Source organism: Emydura macquarii, unplaced genomic scaffold, assembly GCF_026122565.2.
Source record: "Emydura macquarii macquarii isolate MOO-44397 ecotype Brisbane River unplaced genomic scaffold, CSIRO-AGI_Emac_v2 contig_1790, whole genome shotgun sequence".
NCBI lineage: Eukaryota > Metazoa > Chordata > Testudines > Chelidae > Emydura > Emydura macquarii.
Window position 1 is genome coordinate 2,959,602 of NW_027131927.1, and position 8,857 is coordinate 2,968,458.

Consider the following 8,857-nt stretch of genomic DNA (forward strand, 5'->3'; position numbering starts at 1 on the left):
CCCCCGCACACGCCGCCTGGCGCTGGGGGGAGGGGCGGGATCTCCCCCAGGGCTCCCCTCCCGCTGCTGATGGGGGCCGGCGCCTCTCTAACCATGGGCTGCTCAGTGGGAGGGGAACATAGCGCCCAGCTCTGGCCCCCCCCCCCACCCCTTGCCCTCCGTTAGTGCCCCTGCCCCACAGACACTGAGAGCAGCTGGCTGGCGCAGGAGCGGGGAAGGGGGCCCAGGGCCTTTCCCCTCTAGGGAGCGCTGATGCCTGGCTCCTACCTCCTAGTGGCTGGTGCAGGGGAGGATAACAACCTACTACTGCTGCCAGCTGGTGGAGGGACTCTGCTAGTTCAGCTGGGCTGTGATGCTGAAGGTGAGCCCGGCTGGCGTGGGCCCAAGTCTTCCCCCAGGGGCAGCCCGTTCCAGCCAGACCCTTTGGGTCTATCCCTGCCTTCCAGCCACGAGCCCTCCCTGGGTGGGGGTGGAGGGGTCCCAGCAGCTGCCCTGAGACAAATCCCCCCCCCCACCTCCCCATTCAAGAAGCGACATCCTGCAGCTTCTTCAAAGTTAGGGTGAGTGAAACTGGGAGCTGCGGGAATTGCCAGTGACACAGGCTCCATCCAGGGGAATGGAGCGGGGTCTAGTGGTTAGAGCAGGAGAGGCTGGGAGCCAGGACTCCTGGGTTCTCTCTCCAGCTCCGGGAGCGCAGTTCAAACCTCCCGCTTCAGAGGACAGCTCATCAGCAGTGAAATCCTGGGACTGCGGCAGGTCCCGGGACAACCCCCCTCCGCCCCCCCAAATAGTTCTCCACCCCCTGCTCTGTGGCTCCCCCCCCCCCCCCCAGGAAGGTCTGTCTAGCCCGTTGGGCTGCAGTGACCAGGGAGTGGGTGTCTGTCTGGGGAACACCCTCCTGGCCTGGCGTTCACTGGGCTAGACTGTGGGCACCCCAGATACCCAGACATCTGCAGCAGCTGGTCTCACGTCACTGTGATTCCCACAGCCCCCGGCCTGAGTGTGCGCCCCCCCCCCCCACGCCCTGTCTGCAACCCCCAGGAGGAACTCCCCTTTCTCCTACTCTGGCCTGCAAACCGGCCCCCCAGCACTCTGCATGCGTCTCACCACCCTGGGGAGTGGGTGGGGGCCCTGGCCCCGCGCGACCCCTCCCGTCCCGTCCGGGTCCTGCCGCCCCTGGGAGCTGAGCAGCGTCCTGCACAGTCATTGCCGGGGTTACTCGCGTCCTGTGGGGGCGAATCAGGCCTGGGGAGGTTCCTCCCCCCAGCCTGAGCCTGCCTCGCAAACAGGTACTGGAGAGAGATCCCACGTCTCGCCCAGAGCCGGGAAGAACCCAGGAGTCCTGGCTCCCAACCCGTCCCCCCACAGCCCTAACCACTAGACCCCACTCCCCTCCCAGAGCCAGGAAGAGGACCCAGAAGTCCTGGCTCCCAGCTCCCCTTGAGTTTGTGCCTCCCTCCTCCTGCCTTGCCTGGAGCCACTCAGCCTGGTTCGGAGCCGCGCAGGGCCCATCTCGGGCCGGACTCCCAGGCCTGCAGCCACCCAAGAAGCCAGTGGCTCGGGGCAGGCTCCTGGCCAGGCTCCAGGGAGCTGGCCGGGGGGCGGGGGGGAAGGCAGCAGCTTTGCTCCAGGGCCGACCACAGGCATCCGCTCTCCCTGCGGGGCCTGGGACAGGCGCACGGCCCAGGGCAGGCTCCCCTGAACCGCCGACACCACCCAGGGCCCTGGGATTTCACCTCAGGGAGCAGGAACCTCACCCCCAAGTGTTTGAGGGGAGAGAGAGTGGGGTTTAGTGGTTAGAGCAGCGGGGGCAGGAGGGAGTTGGGAGCCAGGACTCCTGGGTTCTATCCCTGGCTCTGGGAGGGGAGTGGGGTCTAGTAGGTAGAGTGGGGGGGGGTTGGGAGCCAGGACTCCTGGGTTCTATTTGCAGCCCTTGAAGGATTCTCAGCCCCCTGAATTTGACTTTGCATTTAGCCCCATAGGCTGTGGGTCAAGGTCCTACACTGCCCTGTGCTGCTCCTCAGTGCTTCCCCCTCCGCCCCCGGCACGGGACCCTGCTCCGATGAATGGGCCTGGCTCACGCACAGCTGGGCGGGCTCCTCGGACCCCCTCAGTCCTGGGAAAGCTGCTTGTGGCTGGGGCCGGCTTTGAACTTCGCCTGCCTTCGCCCCCCTGCCTCCCTGGGCGGGAGCCGGCAGGAAATGCCTGCAGGATGGGTCAGCAGCCTGGGAGCGCGGGGAGGCCAGAGCTCCGACTCCGAGCTGCCGCCGGCGCTGCAGGGGGACCTGGGTGCAGGGAAGCCCCCAGCCAGCCACCCTCAGCTGGAGGGCCAGGGGAAGGAGCTGGAGGGCTGAGGCAGCATCTGGATCTGAGAGTGGAGTCTAGTGGGCAGAGCAGGGGGGCTGGGCGGCAGGACTCCTGGGTTTTATCCCCAGCTCCACCATAGACCTTGTGTGACGGTGGGCAAGTCCCTTTAGTCGCTCAGTGCCTCAGTTTCCCCCTCTGGCATATGGTAGCGCTGCCCCGCCCCCACAGGATGAATGAGGAGCTCAGATACGCCAGTCATGGGCCTGGGCAAGGGCCTGAGACCCGGGACGGTTGGCCTCTAAGTGGCTGGTTTGGACGTGTGCTGGGGCAGGATCGGCTGAAAGAGATTAAAAGGCTCCGGGGCTGATTCAGCTCTGAGCCCCTTTCTCTGCCCACCCACCACGACAGATGTAACAGACGTCGGCTCGGCTGCATTGTCCTGAGCATTAGGTGTATTACAGCAGCAGCGAGAGGCCCCAGTCCGGATCAGGGCCCCGTCACGCCAGACGCTGCCCAGGCACCAAGCGAGATCAGGGCCCTGTTGTGCCGGGCGCTGCCCAGACCAATCATGAGACAATCCTGGCCCTAAACGCTCAGACTCTAAACAGACACGGGCAGGGTGATTGTCCCCATTTACAGCTGGGGAAACTGAGGCCTGGGGCAGGGCAGGGCAGAGCAGGAAGCTGGCACTGGTCACCGCCGGGGATAGGAGCCGGGGGGGGAGATGGAGCCACTGGTCCGATACCATTATTAGACCCGTCAGGGCCCCCGTCAGCTACACGCTGCCCCAGGGCTGGACCCATGAGCCCCCCTCCCCCCCGACGCCAGCACTGCCCGTCTCCCGCCAGCTGAGCTGGCGAGGGATGTGCAGAGATAAATACATGGTTGAGGCGCGCAGGATGGGAGGTATTTATAAAGCCGGCTTGGCTGCGGGCCAGGCGTCCGCCCAGCCCGTCGGAGCCCTTCAGACGGGGCACGGGACGTTTGCATGCCAGCGTGGCAGTGGGTCGCACGGCAGCAGATTACAGTGTGGGGGGGGGGGGGGTCTCAGTGCAGCTGTTCCCAGCTGGAGCCACCCCCCTCTCCCCCCGGTCCCATAGGACGAGTGAGACGCACACGGGAAGCTGCCATGGCTGGATCCTGTCAGGGGGCCCGATCCCCAGCTGGTGCAAATTGGGGTCACTTCACTGGGGTCCGTGGGGCCCGATCCAGCTGGTGGGCCTGGGCTGTCGCCCCTCTGGGATGCGATGCACGATCTGGCCCTGAGGCTGTTGATGATGCAAAGCCAGGGGGCGGGAACGGGCCCGGAGGGCGGGTTACCTTTCCCGGGGAGGAGGTTCCCGATGGGTGGGGGGGGGCACTCTGAGCTGCTGGGCCCCAAGCTCTGGGAACGGACCCAATCCTGTCGGCAGCGTGCCGGGATGTTTGTAACCGCAGGGCTGGTGCGTGAGCGGTGATGGAACAACAGTCACCCCCCCTCAAGGGCGGGGGCTGGGGGGGGGTCAGTCTCTGTAGCCTTTGCGGGCCCTGATCTCGCCCTCAGTGACATTGAACGGGCTTTGGATCGGGCCCCTTGGCCTGTCGCACGCCAGGGGGGCCTCGTTCGGGGCAGCGCTGGGGGGTGGGGGGACTCAGGAACCCCAGATTCTACCCCGGCCTTTGTTGCTCAGTCCTGCCGGGCATCGCCCCCTGGGCCCATCAGTCTCGCTGGGAGTGAAGGCTGAGTCCCAGCAAACTCGGCACACCAGTGGGCACCATTGGCTGGCCAGGGGCAGCTCCAGCGGGTGCAGCAGCGGGGGAGAGTGCCTGGGGTGACCGGGACATCGGCCCGAGGTGCCCTGGACTTCAGGGACAGGCTGGGGGTCAGCCGGGGCGCCTGTCGCAGCCGTCTTCGACCTGCCCGTGCAACAGGGAGCCTGAGCGCCAGGCAGGTTCTTGCAGGGTCCCTGCTTTAGCGGGCGCCAGCTGTTGACTCCAGATGTTGCCACCAGCCGGAGGTGGGTAGGGAGGGGGGGCGACAGGGCCTGGGGGGGGGCGTCGGGGCAGCGGGAGTCTGATTTCCCTTGGGAAAAAATATTAATTCGTGATTATTACAGGGACATTTATGGGTGAACACGCGCCAGCTGCACGGGTGTGTGCCCAGGCCAGGTGAGAGGGGCCCCTGGTCTGGGGGGAGGCACACTGGCCTACGTGGCCCATTGATCTGCTGCAACATGCCAGAGCCCAGCAGCTGGGATATCCCCAAGCCCGCCTGGGGGGATGGTGTTTGCTGCAAGGGCTGTGTTGGCTGAGCCCACCCCCTCTCTGCCTGCTTTGCCCGCTCAGCCCCCTGGCAGGCTCAGCTGTGGGGCAGGGGGCTAGTGGGATCTATCTCCAGTTGAGTCGGGTCTAGTGGTTAGAGCAGGGAGGGCTGGGAGCCAGGACTCTTGGGTTCTATCCCAGCTCTGGGCGGGGAGTGGGGTTTAGTGGTTAGAGCAGGGGGGGTGTCTGGGTCCCCCCTAGCATCCTGCATGGCTCCTACTCCTTTGGGGCCAGCCATCCCTGTGGTTCCCAGGAGCCGGACGGGAGGGCTCAGGGGCTGCCTGGCGCAGACACATCCGCCCTGGCCAGGGCTCCGGCTCGCACACGGTCTCTGGAGCAGGGAGCCGTGGGCCGGGCTCCAAGCAGCTGGGAGCTGGGCTCACAAAGCAGCCGCCTGCTTATTGGAACCAGAAATGTAAATTTCCCACCCCGGCCGCTGGAACCTGCTCCTGGCTCAGCCTGCCCCACGGACGGTGGCCTATGGTGCTCCTGGCACATGGGGCAGCCCTAGGGGGTGTTGTGCTGCAGGGAGCGGGATGGCGCTAGGGGTCGCTGTGCTTTTGAGATGCCATTTTCCATATGACACATACTGGACACTGAAGAGCCCCTGCCAGGTTCCCTGGGAGCTGGGGGGTGAACCCCGGCATCCTGGCCAAGTGCCCCATCAGGTGATTCCATCCTGCATCCCTCGGTCGGACGGAGGATTCAGCTTTCCTGATTCGGCCCCATGGTGTTAACAGCGGCTGCGCCACCCCCCAGAGGTGGCTGCATTCCAGTGCCCGGCTGGAGATTATAAAGTGCACCGGGTGCTTTGTGGTGAAAAGCACCATCAAGGCGCCTGTGGCTGCTGTTCCCTTGGTGCTGGCGTGCCTTGTGCGTCATATCTGCCCCCAGCGACGAAAGCCAGCTCCCCAACCGCACACACATGCCTGAGGGCTGGGGAAGCAGATCTGATGGTTTGATGGGCCTCCCCCGCCCATCTCTTGGGGCTGGCAGCTCCATGGCTCATTAGGGACACAGCTAATGAGCCACCTTTGTGGCATGAGCCTAATGTCAGATCCTGCAACCCCACACAGGGCAGCTGCTGTGCTGTGATTCAGTGAGGGATGGGACTAGGACCCAGGAGTCCTGCCTCCCAGGCCCCCCACAACCACCAGACCCCACTGCCTTCCCACAGCTAGGACGGAACCCAGGAATCCTGGCCTCCAACCCCCCACCCATTCTAACCACTGGACCCCACGTCTGCTGCCTGCCACGATCTCATATCTCACTCCCACACCCCTGCCCTGCCCCCTCTTCCTCTCTGCACCCAGGGGTGCTCTGGGGCTCTGCCCCCTGCCCAGATCCCCTTTGCCCTGAAGGGGGATCCCGTTCTCAGCCAACTCTGGATCCAGTTTGCCGCTCAGCCTGGCTCCTGAGGGGAGCTCCACAGGGGGCCAGACCAGAGCTAAGCCAAGACCCACAGGGCCAGGGGCCGCATAGGCCAGTGGGCCCCACACCAGACCAGCGGGCCCCTCCCAGCCCTCTGGCCGCCACAATGCACAGCGGCTTTTTATTTGGGCAAGACTAGGGCAATTGTCCTGGGGGCCACATGGCTCAGGGGGGGCAGGGAATGGGGCAGGGGCCTTTACCCTCTAGAGGGTGCCGACCCCAAGCTGGTCCCAGCGCAGGGATTGGCTGGCTCAGGGGCCTGTCCCCAGTGCTGAAGGGCACATCTCCTTTCAGAGCCATTGGCGCCGTGGGTCCTGGGTTCGAATCCCGACTCTGGAAGCCTGGGGCCAGCCGGGTCCTTTGCTAACTTGCCATGTGGGCGAAAGGAGCCAGGAACCCCAGGTGGGGGGGTGAGATTACCAGAGCCCATCCCCACCCCGCTGGCACCCGCTCCAGCAGCCGGGGCCCCGCCCACGAGCCTGGCACAGGCGCCGCTGGGCCACCCCGCAGCTGCTCTCCCCAAACAGGCCCGTCACTGTGTCGCTGCCGGGGGAGGAAAATAAGGGAGTCGCCCGAGACGGGCCCGGGCGGGTGAGTCAAGGGAAAGAATAACAGGCAGGCGGCACCCGCCACTCAGCCGGGCTGATTGACAGCGGGGGCGGGGAGCCACTGACGCAGAGCCCAGCCTGCCAACAACAACCCAGAGGCCAGGTCAGAGGGGGGACCCAGGTGTCCGGTGATGGGGGAATGCAGTCAGGCCTCAATGTCTGTGTGTCCAGCCCCATCCACCCACCTCTGGCTGAGTGTCTGTATGTCCATCCATCCATCCCCACAACCCCTCTGTCTTTCGATTGGGTCCTGCAGGCCTGGGACCCAATCCTGGGCTGCAGCGACTCACACCTTGCCCCCGAGGCCAGAATTCCCCGGCGTGATGCAGGCGTGGGGGCGGCCGTGGGATTGTCCCCATCCCTGACTCACGGGGCTTGCGGCGGCCTGCCCAGCCTTGACATGCCCCGGCCGGGCGAAGGGACGTCCCTGGTTATCCCGGGGGGGGGGAGCAAGAGAGGCTGGCGCCACGGCCTGGGAGTGCAGATCCTCCCTGAACAGAGCTGGCTCCCCTATGTGACCCCCCCCCCATTGTGTGGATCAGCTTCCTCCACCCTGAGATGAGCGGGGCCCCCTGTTTCCAACCCCCTCCCCACCTGGATGTGCTCTGCCAGTGCCCTACATGCGCTGGGGGGGGCTGGGCTTTGTCGTGTGATCCGCCAGGGTGGAGTTGGCGAACAGAATGATCGACGGTGAGTGGGAGCTCCCAGATGATTGACCCCCCCCCGCAACCACGCGGGGGGTGGGGAGGCCCCCTGGCACTAGCACGGACCCCACAGGCTCGACATGGGCAGCAGGGTCACCTGGCCCCCTTTGTGCCAGGTACCAGCCCTTCAACGCCTGCCATGCCCCCAACTCCGGGCCCAGCCAGCCTGGGCCGTGCCGGGCATGGGGCGCTCCTTCGCAGTCTGACGCACCCCCACGTGGTGCATCTGCTGCCCAGAGCTTGGCAGAGTCGTCTGTCTGTCTTAGGAGCTGCGTGCAGTAGAACGGTCGAGGTCAGCTACGCCCACCCCGCCCCATCAGCCCCACTGATGGCAGCTAAGAGAAAACCATAGGGCGTGCTGGAGAGCGAGGTGAGCTGAGCCGATGCTGGGGTGTGTGGGGCTAGCCAGACGGACAGAGGGGGTGTATGAGGACAGGGAGATGATCTCTGGGTTGCAGGGCAAGGCAGCGGCAGCCGGGCATTGCTCCAGCATGTTGCCATGCCCCTGCCAAGGTGGGCAGCTCGCACTGCCAAAGGGGGTCTGCAGGGCGCAGCTCCGGGTTCCCCTGCCTGGGCGCTTGGTGTGCACACAGAACGGGACGGTCCCGGCCCCAACCGGCCGTGGCCAGCCGCACTGACCAATGGCCATCAGCTTTGGCGCCAAGGTGCTGGGCGTCCCCACCCGCCCCTCCCTGCCCTGTCCTCCTGGCCAGGAGAGCAGCAGAGATCCCAGCCAGCTGGCCGGGGGGAGACAGCCAGAGCTTGCAGCCCCCGACAGGGCAACAGACTCGTGTCAGTTCCCAGAAACTCTCCAGCTGTCTGTCTGTCTGTCTCCATGCCCCCGTCTGCCTATCTGTCTGTCTGTCTGTCTAATCAGCCTGTAGGTGACTAAGGGGTCCAGCGAATGGTGAAGTTCATGGCCCAGCTTCTGCAAAATGAAATTGAGGAGACACAAAGAGGAAACTGACACGTTTATTTGCATCATTGCAGCTGAGAGAACTGCAGAAAGGAAACATTTCTGTGTGTGAGAGAGAGAGAGTGTGTGTGTGTGTGTGTGTGTGTGTGTGTGTGTGTGTGTGAGAGAGAGTGTGTGTGTGTGTGTGTGTGTGTGTGTGTGTGTGTGTGTGTGTGTGTGTGAGAGAGAGTGTGTGTGTGTGAGTGTGTGTGTGAGAGAGAGAGAGTGTGTGTGAGAGAGAGTGTGTGTGTGAGAGAGAGTGTGTGTGTGTGTGTGTGTGTGTGTGTGTGTGTGTGTGTGTGTGTGTGTGAGAGAGAGAGTGTGTGTGTGAGAGAGAGTGTGTGTGTGTGTGTGTGTGTGTGTGTGTGTGTGTGTGTGTGTGTGTGTGTGTGTCTCTCTCGCTCTGTCTCTCGGCGGGGGGGGGGGCGGGGGGGTTGTTTGCACTGGTGACTGGCCTGTGAAACCTGCTGACAGGAATTACCCACCCCTTTGTACTCCCTGCTCAGAGCGGTTTGGTTTTTCAGTGTCACTTCCTGCCCTGGTTGGGGTTG